Below are 18447 nucleotides of genomic sequence, written 5' to 3' on the forward strand. Positions count from 1 at the left end.
GGATTGGGAAAAGTCGGCGGCAAGCCGAATTCCAAATAAATTGTCCAAGTCCTGTATCGTATATTTCGCCAGCAACATTACACAAGTTAGAAAAAAGAGAAGCTTCTGGGCATCAAAGTGGTTCCAAAGGAGATATCCCAATTTGTTTTACAGTGCAACGGATAACGTCATCCAGATAAACGGGAGTATCTCCGTCGTTATATAATCGAAAGGCTGTACAGCCAGAGCCGCAGATTTCTACATCACGGAAGGGGGACAACCGAATATACTTGGAAATAAGGTTTACCCGCATTAGAAATCGAAGTATGGCAGATTCCGTCTTCTAAAACAGTTAATGAAAGAGGGGGTGTTTCAGAGACAATCGAAATTGAAGATTCCGCAGATCAGCGTAAGTATATTAATTGTATACTATATGAGTTTCAGGAACTGTTTGTTACCAAAAAGAATATTGAGAAAAAGTGAAGTCTGAACACAGTTTCACCAACTGTTTTGTCCCATAGAGACAAATGAAGAAGAATTCTAATACCCGTATTACCTCAAATTGAAAGAACATTTCATGGCCTCATAGACGACGGTTACATCGTGATTTTGGGCAAATGTACTGAAGATTGTTTTATCTTATCAACGGTACTAACGGCAAAAGGAGACTTAGGAATAGATTTATTGGAGTCGATATCAGTTGACAAACATGAATGAGCTAGTAGACAACGTGACTTTAGCCATTAGCGGGGATACGGCAAAATTGACATGGTTTTCAAATATTGACATAAAATATGCATACTCGCGGATCGCGACTTAGCGAGGAAACAAGTCAGCAAAGTATTTTAACTAAAGTGGGAGGATACTTAACAGGAATATAAGGGCTCAAAACAGGCTTCTATGGAATAGGGATATGCCTATTGAGTTTCAACGTGTCATGGACTATGTGTTGCGTCATTTGCCTGGAGTATGTCTACTTGAGTCGCTATAGCAACCCGGGGTTCCGCGGAACGCCATCAGTGAGAACTTCGGAGAACCTTACCGATATTGAATGATGTTAAAACTTTTTTCAAATGAAGCATGTGCATCATTTTTGATTAGGAAATTGAACGATTGGGATTTAAATTATCAAACAAAGGTATTGAGCCTGTAGGAAGAAATGTAGATTAAATATTAAAATTGAATAATTTCGAAAACATATTGGATTTTTGATCACTGATTGGGTCGATTAACCGAGTCATACGCTTCATCCCGATTTTAGCGGAAGCGACGGAACCTTTCCGAGGTTTAATGAAAGAATATTCGAGGTTGAATGGGAACCAAAACGTGGGGAAACCTTTGAAAGGATGTAGGTACAGTAAATGATTTTCTACAAACCCATCATTTTGATGTGAAAAAAAGACACAAAAATAAAACCCGTAATATCGAAAAAAAGGTCTTGGGGCTGAATTAGAACAATTACACGCCGAGGATTTGAAACCAATTTGCTATGCGTTCCGGTTTTTGAACGAAGCGGAGTTGAAAAATAGTGTCATCTAATTGGATTTATTGGTGGTCGTATGGGCCGTGACTAATTTTCAGAACTATTTGCTTGAAGCTTCTTTCAAGATAATAACAGATCACAAAGATTTACCGGGGAAGCATATGAGATTATGGACTACTTATGACACGATCCAGTGCGTGAGGCAGCAAAAGTTTCGCAACTGGACTACAGTTTTGTTGTGGCACAAGTTAATGCAAAACATGGTGTAATAAACTGGTGTGATAAAAGAATCTGACGTAACAGACACAGAAAAATGATAATTTTTGTAGTAAATCGTTAATTTATCGAGGGAGGATGTGATGTAAAGGTCATTCTATGATCTTAAAACATATGTATTAGGATTATTATTATCATTGAGTAACGTCTTATGGCTCTCAATGTCATTGTTACAGTTACCGTAGAGTGAATGTACAGCCGGTGGCTGGGGTAAGAGTACTGAAATCAAGTTAACTGTTTACCTTTATCGCTTAGCAAAAATATCACAGAGTAGTTCAAGTGCATGCTTCTACAGTTGACTTGAGTTTTTTTGGGCAAAAACATCAAAACATATTGAAATTTGATCTAAAAAATCAGTTAAAACAAAGAACCATCTGGTAGATATGGTAAAACAAAAAGCTTTTTTCAGAAAAAAAATGAGAAAGTAAAATATAATTCGGTCACCTTGATTTAAGTGTTATAACCCGTGCTCTTGAACTAACTATGATGTTTAGACATCAGTTCCCCTAATGCGATTTTTGATGGAACGTAAATTACCTTCAGCCCAACATTCCGTTAATATCTCAAAAAGTCTCAAACAAATTTTCCGATGAAATATCTTAAAAAGTCTTGAATAATTTTAAAGATTCCTTTTCTTGTAAGCATATAGCTTGAATTTCAGTTTTGAAAGAAGTTTAAAATAACTATAAAACTGAACATATCAATTAAGTCAGCAGATTTGAATCAAAATGATTAGTTGATTGATATGCGAACTGCCGATGTTCATATCATGTTTTCTGATTCATTGCCTACCTTAACAAAGATAGCCGGTCACCGTACATGTAGGACGGTGGTTTTATCACCAGTAAAAAGACAACTCATTTCTCAAAAGAAATTTTATTTTTCACTAACTTTGTTAAAACTAAAATTGAATAAAAAAATCCTGGCCTTTAGATTGGATATCATAAAAAGTGTCTTCAGCGTCATCAAAAGATATTTAGTTTGAAAATAACAAAAAATTAAAAAATTTCTCGACAGAGAAGCAATTTGTTTTGATTTTTTCTGCGTGGTGTGGTAAAAGGGTCTGACGTAACACTTTAATTAGGGCATATTCAAAAATCATAGTAAATAATTTCGATTTTTTTATATTTGTTTTGCACAAAGTTAATTGAATTTACTAAAATTGCGCTCAAAGTAGTGCTCCCAAATCTGAGTTAATTTCTTCAAAAGCCTGTTTGCTCTCTTTTTTTTTAGCTCAAAATATAAATAAAGGTGAAAATCTTTTAAATTAGTTTTTCTCGATATTGAGGAATACTTTTGAAAACTTTTTAACGTCGTTCGAATCAAGACTAAAAAAACGTCAATTAAGTATATCACCGCTCCGATGATAATTTATGGTACATATTTTTGTGTGGAAAAAAATTAAACCAAACACGAATACAAAGTTTTTCTGCTTTTATCACATGGTCGGGACAATGAAGTGTTACTCACTTTGTTTCAAATTTAATTAATTCGTGATTGAGATTTTAAGGAGCAACTCTAGTCAGACATTTTAAATAACAATAAGTTTAGACGAAATTGGGTAAAGATAACCGTCAATTTATTATACTTTTAAAAAAAACTGAGAACCTATTAACTATTTTTTTCGGTAAGATTTAATGTGAGTATAGCCTAATATTGCATTTGTTTTTTTTTAAGTTAATCTTTGAAGCGAGTTTTCGTAACCCATTATTTCATTTGTTTTGCATAATAAGTTTTGAAGTGGTATCAAGTAACCTAAAGAAATTATTGTCTGAAAAAAGTTAAAAAGCGTCAATGAGAGTTGCTAGTTTTTGGCACTGTTTTAGCTTTCAGTGTATAATGTTTATTTTAGTAGAAAGGTTTATAGCTAGTTGGAAATTGTTAAATTCATTCAGAATAAATGACGTCCTTTGAAATAGATTGGTGTCAGGACAAATTATTCTAATTTCATGTCATTCGTGTTTGTATATTGATTTTTTGATTTTTTTTTCAAGTTATTCTGAACTGGTATCATTCGTTCGTAGTTTTATACCTTGACATCAAACAAAAACGGCCGAATTTGAACATATCAAAAAATTATAATTTCAAAACATTGCTCTTGAAGCACATTAATTGATTAATGATTTGAGATCAAGGTTACGTAACGGTCTGATGACGAGTAATTGACAACAAAAATATTTAAAAAAATTGTTAAACAAGTTGATAAATAATTTCACAACTCTTTTTTAAAATCTTAAAAAATTATATGTCAAAGAAATTCCCGAAGAAAGCTTCAAAAACTAAACTTTCAAGACTTTTATCAGAATTTTGAATAGCTCTTTCTAGTCTAAATTGCAATGCAAATTAAACTTTTTGAATTGGCTGTCTTCGACCACTGACATTTTATGCTGTTGGCTGTGTTTGCATGAAAAAAACACACAACAGAAACCATATTTTTCTTCACCTCACGTTTGATCAATTGTTGCAGAGAAAAACGATCGTTGGGAACACACCCGAACACAAAGTTCTTCCACATTTTTGAAATGGTCGGAGCAATGAAGTTTTACTGAATTTACTGGTTTTACTGTTTTTTTTTTCATTTGGATCATAAGTTAATTGATTGGAAATATGTTTTAAGGGTTAGCTCTATTTACCAGTTTGAGATAATGTTTACTTTAGACAATACTGTGTTAAGACAGCTCTAAAAACTAGCTCAGCTTTTAACTGAGTTTGATAACGTATTAACATTTTTTTAAGTTTCAGCTCTGAAATGAGTTTTGGTAGCTTGCTTAATATTTCAATAGTTTTTAAAAGTTAGGCTTTGATATGAGTCTTTATGGCCAATTAATTCATTTGTTTTGAAATTCGTGATATTTCAAGGAAATTTCAATGAAAATAGCCAAGATTATTGACTTAAAAGATTTTTGGCGCTGCCTTAGCTTCTAGCGTTTGACATTTAAATTTAGTAAAAGAAATTTTTTCATTCGAATTTGAAATTAGATAATTGCATTGACATGAAATTGAAATAGGAGCAAGTGAATTTGGTGACAGGGGCACAAATTACCCAATTTTTTGTTTTTTTCTTAAAATAATTTATCTTTGTTCATATTCCACTTTTTGAAACTTTTTCGGAACTGGTACCGTTTTGCCGTTTTTTAAAGTATATTTAAGCCGAGTAAAAATGGCCGTAGAAATTATTGAAAAAAATCATATGACATTTTAATTAATTTTCATCTTTTTCACATTTCATTTTAAAAATTTGTCGTTGTTTTGGAGCAAATGAAGCCCGCACTGACAAAAATGGTTTCCAGTCGATTTAAATTGATTTTAAATCGATTTTAAATCGATCCAAATAGATTAACCATGTACATTTTACGCACTTAAATGGATTTTAAATCGATTTAAATCGATCTTTTTGAAAATTTTATATCGATTTAAGTGTCTAAAAAATCGATTTAAAAAGATTTCGATGGATTTTCCGACTCACTAGAATCCATCAGAATCTCACTTAAATCCATCAGCATCTCACTTAAATCCATTTTAAATTGATTTAAATTGATCTTTTGAAAATTTTAAATCGATTTAAGCGTCAAAAAAAATTCATTTGAATCGCTCGATTTCGATGGATTTTACGACTCACTAAAATCGATTTTTTTTGCTAACAAGGCAAAAAAACATGCAATTTAGAAAACTAATTGAAATACTTTCTTCTTGGTTTTTTAAACAAAAACGCACATGCCAGATGTTTCAGAATTCAAGAAATAAATAAAAAAAATAGTTAATATAAACCAGATTTTGAGCTCAAAAATATGCAATAAAATTATTAAAAAACTATCAATGTAAATCAGATATTGGGCAAACAACAATGTATTAAATAGAGAAAAACTTCGCTAAAAATCAACGTTTGACCTCAAAATTATGCAACGAAAATCTAGAAAATCATCCTTGTAAATCAGATTTTGTGCATTAACATATGTAACAAATCAAGAAAACTGTCAAAATAAACCAGAAATTAAAAAATAAATTACCTAAAAACTAGGAAGATTTAACCAATGGCCATTATATCAATATCAAGCTATGATATTGGGCTACAGATAGCAACAAACATTTTTAAATAGTTCTTCGAGACACAAGAGAAATAAGCAAAGCAGTGGGACGAGCCACGATTTTAAAAAAAAACCAATTTTTCACTAAAAAATTAATTACCTAAAAACTAGGAAGATTTAACCAATGGCCATTATATCAATATCAAGCTACGATGTTGGGCTACAGATAGTAACACACATTTTTGAATAGTTCTTCGAGACAGAGGAGAAATAAGCAAAGCTGTGGGACGAAACACGATTTTTCGAAAAAACCAATTTTTCACTAAAAAATTAATTTCCTAAAAACTAGGAAGATTTAACCCGAGATTCTCTCCGTGGCGTAGCGAGAGTCTCTGTATCCTCCGAGGTGGGGCATTTTACATTCATTTTAGTCAATTTTACAAGCATTAGTTTTACAAGGGTTAGTTTTGCAAGCATTTTAGTCAATTTTGGTATTTGTAACGACACGTAACAAAAATTTTCATTTTTTTTCTGTGATTCGAAAATTGAAAGAAAAAAAAGAAGAGAAAAAAAATCAATTTGGATCGATTTCATTTTAGGTCAGATTTAAGAACCATTCAAATCGATTTAAAATCGACTGGAATCGATTTTTTTAGCGTTGAAGTTAAATCGATTTAAATCGATTTAAAATCGATCCAAATCGACCTGAAACTTGGTTTTGATTAACTTACTTTTTTTACAACTTAAATCGATTTCAATCTAATCTGCATACTTTTTTCATTTTTAAAATCGATCTAAATCCATTTTTGTCAGTGAGGGAGCCCTGAAAAAAGTTGCAAACAATTAGTTTGTGTAGTTTTTTATCGGAATGAAAAATGATTGCTGTTAGCACTAAACGCGAAAAATGCTCCGGCATATAAAAGGCGTAACTGCTCCTCCACACCGTCGCCCCCGCCGCCTGAGGTTCGATCCCCTCACAACCCAAAGGTCACTTAGAGCAAACAAATCACATCAATTTTCAGAAGCTGACTGACCCTAATTGTTTTCCAAATGTTTCTTTTGCGCCACCATATGCTAATTCCAAGGGAAAGATCGCGCAGAAAAAAATAGCATTTTCTCAACAGTTTTCAACAAATGCAAAAAAAAAATAAATTGCCTGGTTTTCAAAAACTGATAGTTAAAAATTTGGTAAATTTTTCATGTAGTTAGATTGGTACTCGACGCGAACGAGACTATAAGGCGCAAAACCTAGGGTTTGAGCGGGGAAAATCAATATAACTGATTTTAAAATATGCACAACAATTTTGTAATTTCTTAAATCCTTATCCGCCGTGCTCCAAATCTTTTTCGGAATTTTAAATTCATGCCTGCTTTTATTTCTATCAGGTTTTTGTGAAGATGTTTAAAAATAACAAAGTGTCATGTAATATAGAAAAAAACTTAAAAGATAACAACCAAACTGATATGACTTTCAAAAAAATCATTTTTACAAAATTTTCTTAAAAAATACGCTATTTTTGTAATAAATAGATTTCCTTTAGGTTAAAAACTTAAGAATTAAAATCTGTTCAAACTGGGTTTCAAAATTTTTTAAAAATTTTTTACAGAGACTGACTATAAAATAACAAGGTGATCGATTTTTATCCAGTCTGGAAAATAATGCTCGACTGCGGGAATCAGTTATACTTTTATCTTCACTCTAATACACCTGAACTCTTTTGATTGCTTCATGAAGTTGGACTCATCATATTGACTCGCCAAGAAATATATATTTTTTTAAAAATCTGTAATTTTAATCGTTTCTTGTAGAATCAATTTTTTTAGCGTTCAAATGAGCACCAGTTTACAATATTTAAGTTTTGTAAATATCAATTTTAACTAAACACAATCGCGGAACAATTTAATAAAGATAATATTTTGTTTAGACGCAAAAACTGACAAAAAGTTTATGCTCAAGCATATTATATAACGGAATCCAAGAAGAACGTTATTGATATGAGATGATAAATAAACGAATTTTGAGCAAGTTAATCTTGACGGTTCCGGTTTATAAAATTGGCCAAACCCGGCCAGCTCGATTATCGAGTGATTGATTCTTGTTTGACAAAAACTGGTAGCTTTACTACAGCTTGAGCTCTTAGATAATTTAAAATTTTAGTTAAATTATTAATTGGTTAGCAAAACAGAGTACATTTTTCAAAAAACGGTCAAAGAAAAATGTTCGATTGACAAAAGAGAACCATTTGTCTAGTGATTGAGCTTTTACGCGTTAATAAGTATTGTTTTTACAAAAATTTTCATATATTCCTGTGCAAGCTCATATATATTCTTCCACTCATTTGTTTTCTTGGTTTTACAAGCCTATTTTTGCTAGAAACAGAATTGAAAAAAAACGCCTCAGTGCAAATTAAGGCCATGTAATATGAAAATTTCTCTTCTTGAGATGCTTGGGTTTGTAATTTCATCAACAATACTGTTGATTGGAAATTATTGGACTACTATAAAACTGACCAGCAGAAAACTACAAAAACTTCTTCGAAAATAGGCATTAAAAATTTGCATGGGAAATTTTTTTATAGCATTTGAATTATGGTGTGAGTATAATGATAGAAAGATGCATGAAATATGCTGCTTTCAGACAGCGTGGAATTATCCCTTTCATTGAAATAAATTTAACATCTATAGAAAAAAATTGCAGAGAGAAAAAATTTTGAAACATCGTTTTTTGCTTTTAGTTCAAACTAACAATACTGGTATCATTCGTTCGTAGTTTTATATCTTGACATCAGACAAAAAAGGGCCGAATTTAAAAATATCAAAAAATTATAATTTCAAAACATTGCTCTTGAAGCACATTAATTGATTAAAGATTTGAGATCAAGGTTACCTAATGGTCTGATGACGAGTAATTGACAACAAAAACATGAAAAAAAATTGTGAAACAAGTTGATAAATAATTTCACAACTCCTTTTTAAAATCTTAAAAAATTAGATGTCAAAGAAATTCCCGAAGAAAACTTCAAAAGCTAAACTTTCAAGACTTTTTATCAGATTTTTGAATAGCTCTTTCTACTCTAAATTGCAATGCAAATTAAACTTTTTGAGAATTGATTGTCCTCGACCACTGACATTTTTTGCTGTTGGCTGTGTTTGCATGAAAAAAAGACACAACAAAAACCACGTTTTTGTTCACCTCACGTTTGATAAATTGTTGCAGTGAAAATTGATCGTCGGGACTTATGAAAAGAAAGCAAAAAAGCCAATAAAACACACCCGAATACAAAATTCCTCCACATTATTTTTGAAATGGCCGGAGCAATGAATTTTTACTGAATTTACTGGTTTTACTGGTTTTACTCATTTTGTTCAAGAATTATTTGATTGGAAATATGTTTTAAAGGTTAGCTCTATTTACCAGTTTGAGATAATGTTTACTTTAGAAAATACTGTGTGAAGACAGCCCTAAAAATTAGCTTAGCTTTTAACTGAGTTTGATAACTTATTAACATTTTTTTCTAGTTTCAGCTCTGAAATGAGTTTTAGTAGCTTGCTTATTATTTCAATAGTTAGGCTTTGATATGAGTCTTTATGGCCAATTAATTCATTTGTTTTGAAATTCGTGATAATTCAAGGAAATTTCAATGAAAATAGCCAAGATTATTGACTTAAAAGATTTTTGGCGCTGCCTTAGCTTCTAGCGTTTGACATTTAAATTTAGTGAAGGAAATTTTTTCATTCAAATTTGAAATTAAATAATTGCATTGACATGAAATTGAAATAGGAGCAACTGAATTTGGTGACAGGAGCACAAATTACACAATTTTTTGTTTTTTTTCTTAAAACAATTTATCTTTGTTCATATTCCACTTTTTGAAACTCCTTCGGAACTGGTACCGTTTTGCCGTTTTTTAAAGTATATTTAAGCCGAGTAAAAACGGCCGTAAATATTATTGAAAAAAATCAGATGACATTTTAATTATTTCTCATCTTTTTCACATTTCTTTTTAAAAAATTTGTCGTTGTTTTGGAGCAAAGGAAGCCCGCACTGACAAAAATGGTTTCCAGTCGATTTAAATTGATTTTAAATCGATTTCAAATCGATCCAAATCGATTAACCATGTACATTTTACGCACTTAAATGGATTTTAAATCGATTTAAATCGATCTTTTTGAAAATTTTATATCAATTTAAGTGTCTTAAAAATCGATTTAAAAAGATTTCGATGGATTTTCCGACTCACTAGAATCCATCAGAATCTCACTTAATTCCATCAGAATCTCACTTAAATCCATTTTAAATTGATTTAAATCGATCGTTTTGAAAATTTTAAATCGATTTAAGTGTCAAAAAAAATTCATTTGAATCGATTTCGATGGATTTTACGACTCACTAAAATCGATTTTTTTTGCAAACAAGGCAAAAAAAACATGCAATTTAGAAAACTAATTGAAATACTTTATTCTTGCTTTTTTAAACAAAAACGCACGTGCCAGATGTTTCAGAATTCAAGAAATAAATAAAAAAATAGTTAATATAAAACAGATTTTGAGCTCAAAAATATGCAATAGAATTATTAAAAAACTATCAATGTAAATCAGATATTGGGCAAACACCAATGTATTAAATAGAGAAAAAGTTCGCTAAAAATCAACGTTTGACCTCAAAATTATGCAACGAAAATCTAGAAAATCATCATTGTAAATCAGATTTTGTGCATTAACATATGTAAAAAATCAAGAAAACTGTTAAAATAAACCAAAAATTAAAAAATAAATTACCTAAAAACTAGGAAGATTTAACCAATGGCCATTATATCAATATCAACTTTTATATCAGGTTTTTGCGAAGATGTTCAAAAATAACAAAGTGTCATGTAATATGGAAAAAAAACTTAAAAGAAAACAACCAAACTGATATGACTTTTAAAAATCATTTTAACAAAGTTCTCTTAAAAAATACGCTATTTTCGTAATAAATAGATTTCCTTTAGGTTAAAAACTTAAGAATTAAAATCTTTTTAAACTGGATTTCAAAATTTTTTTGTAAATTTTACAGAGACTGACTCTAAAATAACAAGGTAATCGATTTTTATCCAGACTGGAAAATAATGCTCGACTGCGGGAATCAGTTATACTTTTATCTTCACTCTAATACACCTGAACTCGTTTGATTGCTTCATGTTGGACTCATCATATTGACTCGCCAAAAAATATACATTTTATTTAAATCTGTAGTTTTAATCGTTTCTTGTAGAATAAATATTTTTAGCGTTCAAATGAGCACCAGTTTACAAAATTTAAGTTTTGTAAATATCAATTTTAACTAAACACAATCGCGGAACAGTTTAATAAAGATAATATATTGTTTAGACGCAAAAACTGACAAAAAGTTTATGTTCAAGCATATTATATAACGGATTCCAAGAAGAACGTTATTGATATGAGATGATCAGCAAACAAAATTGGGACAGAAGTTAAACTTGGCGATTCTGGTTTATAAAATTGGCCAAAAACTGTCAGCTTGATTGTCGAGTGATTGATTCTTGATTGACAAAACTGGTAGCTTTACGACAGCTTGAATTCTTAGATAATTTAAAATTTTAGTTAAATTATTGATTGGTAAGCAAAACGGCACATTTTTCAAAAAAAAACACGTGAAAAAACTTTGCGCCGACTTGCTTGAAAAATTGGTTTTTTAGAAAGTAACTTCTGCAGCGATCGGAGAAATTGGACAGAAATGTTTTAAATGTCTGTTTATTTTTGCTTCTACAAAATGGTCGTGATAATTTTTTGTCGTCTTGGTCGCAAACGAACACTGCTTTGTACTAGATGTGCAAAAATTTTAATAAGTTCACTAGCTTTTTCTTACATATAAATTGTTTAAACAAATAATCAAAATATTGTTTTGAAAAAGAACCAGCGAGTAAAAGTGTACTTTCAGCTAAAAACTTTATCTATCCTCTGTTCTTACATAACTTTTTTTAGATATTTGAGACTGACTTGATGGTTTCATCAAAAAGTGGTATTTTTAAATAATGCCAAAGATTTAATGAAACTTAAAAATTGCCACAAATATAATTAAAGTAATCGAAGATCCAAACAAGATAGCTAAGTTCTAAGTTGTTTTCACCTGTTTCAGCATTCTCAAAATAAATTATTTTCCTATCTTTCTGTTTTTTGAATGTTTGTTCAAGTATTTTTGAACTGGATGCTTTTTTCGTAGTTTTATAGCTCGAAACCTGACAAAAAATGCGGTAATTAATTTTATTTGAAAAAGTTTCAGAAAACTATTTCAATTGTCTAGAAGCAATAAAACAATTTATGATCTTGCAACAAGGCTACTAACAGTTCTACAAATTATCTGGCTACAAGTAATTCACAATTATTGTTCCGACTTTTGATACGAAAGTAACGGAATATTTGTGCTCGGGTGGGTTTTTTTTTCTTCAGACAATTTTCATTTTTATAACTAGCCATTTTTGACGGATTTTTTTATCATTCGAAAGGTATTGTTGTCCTGAGCTTAAACTTGAAAAGATATTTCACCTGTGATCATTTTTTGTAAAGTTATGGGGGTTTAAAATTTGGCCAATTTGGGCCAATTTGGGCCAATTTGGGCAATTTGGGCAATTTGGGACAATTAACGCGCGATATATTTCGCGCTATTAACGCGTAAGCTGAGATTTATTTCAAGTTAGAAATCGTTCCAAATAGATTGAAAGAAGCTTATTTGCCATAATTGATTTGTTACAAAGAGCGAAATCTATCCTTTTTTTTACTTTATATGGCGTGTGGGGGATGATTTCAAAAAAATTCAAAGTTTATATTTTTTCTTTCATTTTATTTTATTACATTTATTTTTTGATACTACTGCTCCATAAAACCTTTAAAGGCAGTCGGAACATTCAGGGCTTCTCCCTGATATGAGCAGTCTTGTTAAATATAAAAACAAAAAATATTTTTAAGAATTATCAATTTGTTCACTTTTATTTTGAATAACTTTATGAAAATTTAGTGCAAAAAAGTCCCTCAAAAAAGGCTTCAAAAATTAGTTTTTTAAGATTTGTTTGAGAATTGTGATATATTCGAACGCTTTACGTACTACGACTTGAGCTGAAAATTAAACGTTTTGAATTGGTTTTCCTCAACCACTGACATAATTTTCCGTCTTTTGTTTTTGCTTGGAAGAAAGCAAACTTTTAACCGCAGACAACGCTTTCCACTTTTTGCGTTGGAAAAATGTTTGATTGACAAAATAAAACCATTTTTTTAGTGAATGAGCGTTTATGCGTTAATAGTGTTTTTTTTAACAAAAGCTTTCATTTATTCCGGAGCAAGCTGCGGTTGACCTATTCTTCCACCCATCTGTTTTCTTGGTTTTACTAGCCTATTTTTGCTGAAAACAGAATTGAAAAAACAAAAACGCCCTAGTGCTAATATGAAAAAGTAATATGAAAAGTTCTCTTCTTGAGATGTTTTGGTTTGTAATTACATCTACAATACTGGTGATTGGAAATAACTGGACTACTATAAAACTGACCAGCAGAAGACTTCAAAAATAAGCATTATAAATTTGCATAGGAAATTTTTTTAGCATTTGAATCATGGCGTGAGAGTATAATGATAGAAAGATGCTTGAAATTTGATATGCTGCTTTCAGACAGCGTGGAAGCATCCCTTGCATTGAAATAAATTTATCATCCATAGAAAAAAGTTGCAACACAGCGAACAATTTTTGAAACATCGTTTTTTTTTGCTTTTAGTTCAATAACAAATTTATTCATATAAAATATAGGGAGATTAATTGTTGACAAAACCCAGCTTCATTTTTCATTCGGCGCATTAGATCTGGAAAAAGGGGCCTTATAGTTTGTTTGTAAGACCGTACAGTAGTAAAAGTTCAGTTAGTAAAAGACAGTGTTTTTAAACGTCTTACTTCAGAGTGACTAATTGTGTTGTTTCAAAGGATGTTTTAAAAATGCTACGAATGCAAGAGTTTTTAGTAATTAAAAAAACTCATTTTTAAAAGATGCAAAATTTTTCTCTTCATTATCAAAAAGTTGCTAATTATCCTGCGCTAGCAAATAGTTTTGCTAAATTATATATATTTTTTTCAATTCCAATATTACGGTTTGATGGGAACCGGACTGAATTAGTTTGGTTCTTTACACAACTACACTTGAATTGTTTTAAAATAAAAAGAGGCAAAATAAAAATTAGCGCGAAATTTGGTTGCTGTGATACAAAAAGTTGCTCCGAAGGCCCGTTAATAATTTTTCCAGTCTTTTTTGTAGGTTTTTTCTCTAATTTTTCTTAACGTTTCACCGAATTTATTATAGTTTTACTCACTTTGTTTCAGATTTATTTGGTTGTAGTCAGAAACTTTTAATCAGCAATTTAAGCAGCTTTAATCAGCAATTTAAAAGATTCATCATTTTAGACACAAATTGGTGACGATAGCTATGACAACTAACTCAATTAGCTTTGATGTCAGTTTTAATAGACCATTTTTTAAATTGTTTTTTTTCATAAGTTAACCTTTGAAGTGAGTTTTTCACGCATTTTCTTGTGTCTGAAAAAAGTGCTGAACAAAAAAAAAATTTCAATTATGTTTCAGTGAACTTTGCCAAGATTATTGGCTCAAAATAAAAGCCGGCGCTGTTTCATCTTTCTGTATTAGATATTTGGCTTATGATAATTATATTAAGAAAAGAAGTTTTATCCATAGTTGGAAGTATTCAATTATTTTTACAAGAAATAACGTCAACTGAGAGAAGAGCTTGTGAAGCTGCTGCCAAAAACACAAAGTATCCAATGTATCCAACTTTTTTCCTCCATTCTTCAAACTTGGTATCTTTTTGTCGTAGTTTAATTGCTTGAATTCTCAGAAAAATGGCCTTGTGTAATTTTAACGAAAAACAAAATGAAATAATAAATACATTTCTCTGGAAGCAACAAAACGTTTAACAATAGGTGAAAAAAGTTATCAAAAGATTCTTATCAAAAAAAGATTCTTATCAGTTAGGAAGAAACGTACTGGAACACCGTTTTGCTGTAAAATCCAATCAACAAAAAATTAATTAGATAGAGTCCTATCTATGGTACTATTAAACGCGTGAGGCGACAATTCGTAAGAGACGACAGTTCGTAAAAGTAGATTAAGCGGGGAACACTGAAGCACGCCCAGTATTCATCTCGTGTCGGATGTAAGCGCAGCGGAGCGAAACGGAGCAAGCGTATTCAACTTGCCACTGCCTTGCTACGAATTGTCGCTTGTTGTCATCGGCGGCTCTTTTTTCAACTCTGAGGGAGGCGTGCCGCAGAGAACGCATTTTTTGTCAAAGTTTTCCAGGGAATGCCTAAAATACTTTAAGCGCTGTTATATGAAAAAATAAGCTGTTACATAGTTTGGTTGACTTTTAAAATTGCTAGGCTAGATTTTGGCGCAAAATTAATTAGTTGGTGCAGTATCCAGTGGCCAATTTTGGCAAAAATAATTTGATTGACGTAAGTATAACTCCACAAATTTTTCGAAGAAATTTCGGGTTACGTCGGAAGCAGGGCGACCAAATTATGAATTGTTATAACGCAAAAAATATATAAACTAATAACGGAATTAAAAATCCTTTGAAGTATACAAAAACACTTAAATATAATTAAAATAAGGCAGCTAGATTGAACATCCATTGATAAGATTTTGAACTGAACATAAAAAATTTTATTCCCTCTCAAAAAACATCATAATACACTGAAATAGATTAGATTTACATCGAATTAAAAATCCGCTTATTTTGGAAATTAATACTTTATTTTGGAGTTTTTAAGAAATTGAATATATATATATATACAACATAGTCATTTTTTATCTTTGAGCGCTCACTGCTGGTTTTTTGTAGTTTTTAAGAACTCAGTGAGATTCAATAATTTTAGACTTTTAAGATCCACAATCAATCCAGCGTGTGAAAATACCCGGCAATAATTTGCTAAGTATCCTTCGCTAATAAACAATTTTGGCAAAATTATAGTTTCAACTTCAAAGGATTGAACTTTTTTTGTTCCAAACACAACTTCGCTTAAAAATTTCCCTTAAAAATAACAGAAAAATTTAAAGGCAACACTGATAGCTGTATGCTGCGTTACATGCAAAATATTCCGGCTACAGTAATTTTTCTAAACTATTAAAACAACTGCCAAAAGGTTTGTTGACAATCCATTTTTTTGTTCTGACCATTGAAATTGAGGAGGAACATTGTATTTGGGTGTGTTTGAATTGTTTTTGTGTTGTTTTCCACGAAAATGAGGAACTAAAATGAATCATCAGACTGAAGTGAATGATAAAGCCCTTTTAGTCGTTATTCGAACAATTTTTTAAAAATTTCAAAATTTTATTCACAGTGTCGAGAAAAATGTGTTTGAAGTTTTTGATTTTTGGTCAAATTTTGAGCAATTAAGGTGGCCATGTACGCTTATAATAGCTTATTAAAATGAACTTTTAAGAATAAATGCAATTTTAAGAATAAATGAACTGAAAATTCAAAAAAATTTCTGCATACATATATATTTGTTTTTCGTTTTTCAAGTCATTTTTCTTGAAATTTTTTTTACCATTGACTTTATCTACTGTTTAGTTCTACTGTTTAGTTTTAACACAAAACGCAACAGATCTTTTGTATCAGAACATGCAAAAAAAAACGATACCAATTTGAAAAAAATATATATTTTTTTTTTGTTTTTTATGACTGTGGTGGGAACACTTGGTGCTATTTGCACAATAAGCGGCTATCCTTGTTTTTTTCTAGTTACTATCAAAATAGTTTTTCAAAATATTTAATTTTTTTAACAGCAAGAGGCTACAGTTAATCTTTGAGTTGAATTGTAAAAGAGTCTTCTGAAACAAATCATATTTGAAAGCTCCAAACTTTTAAATTTTGGCAAATTTTTTCAAAATATGATTATTTTCAAAGTTTGAATTTGTTAATTTTTTAATTATTGATAAAAAATATAAGTAAACATGCCAGACAAAAGAAAGAGGAGTTCTTCGCGTTTTGAAAAAAAGCTATCCAGAGATACGGAAAAAAAATCCAGCTTTTGTGTATCTAGGACACAGGAAATAAAGTTTTGCATGCAAAAAAAATTGGGAAAGTGTTTGATTAAGTACAAAATTTGATTTGCGGTTGAAAAAAAATTGCTTTAGAGTAAATTTCAAAAATACTTGGAAAATATTTTTGAAAATTTTTTGTTGTCGCCTTCAAAAAAATGCTAGACATACAACTTCCACATATTGAAATTGTATCATAAGCAGTTTTTTGACAAAATTTTTTTACTTGTACGATACACCAACTTTTATGCCAAAACAAGAAAAAATTTCTTTGAAAACTCGATAATACCTTTTTAGCAAAATGTATGAAATTTTTATGATACGTATTTTTTCATATACTTAGTTTATCGAATTGTGTGATTAGCATTCTTGGTCTATATAGGTCAACCTGGGTTGTGAAGTTGATTAGGTTCACTCCAACCTCAAAAAAATAGATGGCCCTAAAACTAGAACACTTTTTGATAGACACTTTTTGATAAAAATTAGTCCAATTAGATTTAAGAGTTCAGTTTGATTTAAGATTTCACATGTGAAATTCAATTTTGAAAAACTAATTTTACGTTGTGATAATGCAAGGAAAGTTTGCATGGTGAATGAATTGACAAGTTTGCATGGTGAACACATTTGTTCTTCGTACCTTACTTCGTAACATCACTCGTTCAGCCTGAAAAACACGTAAGACAATTCAAAAAACGGAAAAAAATGAGATTGGAATGAACTCTGGTCTAGCGTGGTTTATTTTTGCACCAAATCCAGCAATTTCAGCAATGCTCATGAGTCATCAATTGTCTCATTAAACCTCTTCCAGTCTCCATTCAAAAAACTAAAGCTGTCTTACAGTAGAAAAAAAAAATTGGTTGATGAAAGTATTTCGTTTTCCAGGCTAATTTTTCTAAAAAAGAGAAGGGCTAGGATATAATTTTGCTTTAATTACTCTGGCCAAAATACTGCATGCTACTTGCACAACAACAATCCACTCTCGTTGCTCTGTTTGTTCGGAGGTCACACATGTTATGAAGCAATAAAAATGACAAATTCTTACCATAAGTTTTCATGCATACGTTATCTTGCCATAAGCTTTCAGTTGTCTTTTTATACCACAAAACTTCTAACTTTGCAGTGTTTTTGGAGAAAAACAAGTTACTTCTGTGATTATCTGATATGGCAAAACTCGTCGCCAAAAATTTCAGGTGTGAAAAAATATATATATGACGAAGTTTCGTAAATATAATTTAAAATAATTTTGTTATATCGACGTCGGTACGATTTATTGTTCGCCTCAGAAAAGGTTATGTAGTATAAAACTTACGTTCAATTGACACAAACAGAGACTGAAGGTTTGTTCTAAAAAAGTTTAAAATAACGTATTTGATTGAATGACATTTTTAATTGTTAGTTGCATAATTGGATGCAGCTTGCGTATTGAATATTCGTTACTATAAAATACGGTAGTAACATTTCGTGTTTTTAAATGTCAAATTTCTTAGCGTAAAAAAGACTTTAAAGTAAACTACAGATTATGTGGGCTGAAACATTTCCAAAAAAAAAAATTGTAAGAAAATCACCATTGAAAAATATATATTTCA

The 18447-nt window shown here is 30.6% G+C and overlaps 1 protein-coding gene across 2 annotated transcripts in view; it reads right to left on the bottom strand.

The window, feature by feature from the left end:
- The window catches only part of LOC134854290 (acetylcholinesterase-like), a 102570-nt gene that overhangs the window by 83462 nt on the left and 661 nt on the right, over positions 1–18447 (bottom strand). The window contains exon 1 of one of the 2 annotated variants that reach the window (XM_063870485.1): positions 18171–18287. The exons of the other annotated variant lie outside the window; for it this stretch is intronic. The gene's annotated coding sequence lies outside the window, so the exon portion shown is untranslated. Of the gene's footprint in view, positions 1–18170; positions 18288–18447 lie in introns of those variants that run through there. 2 annotated transcript variants of the gene reach the window in all.

This window comes from Symsagittifera roscoffensis, chromosome 9 (genome assembly GCF_963678635.1).
Source record: "Symsagittifera roscoffensis chromosome 9, txSymRosc1.1, whole genome shotgun sequence".
Lineage (NCBI taxonomy): Eukaryota > Metazoa > Xenacoelomorpha > Acoela > Convolutidae > Symsagittifera > Symsagittifera roscoffensis.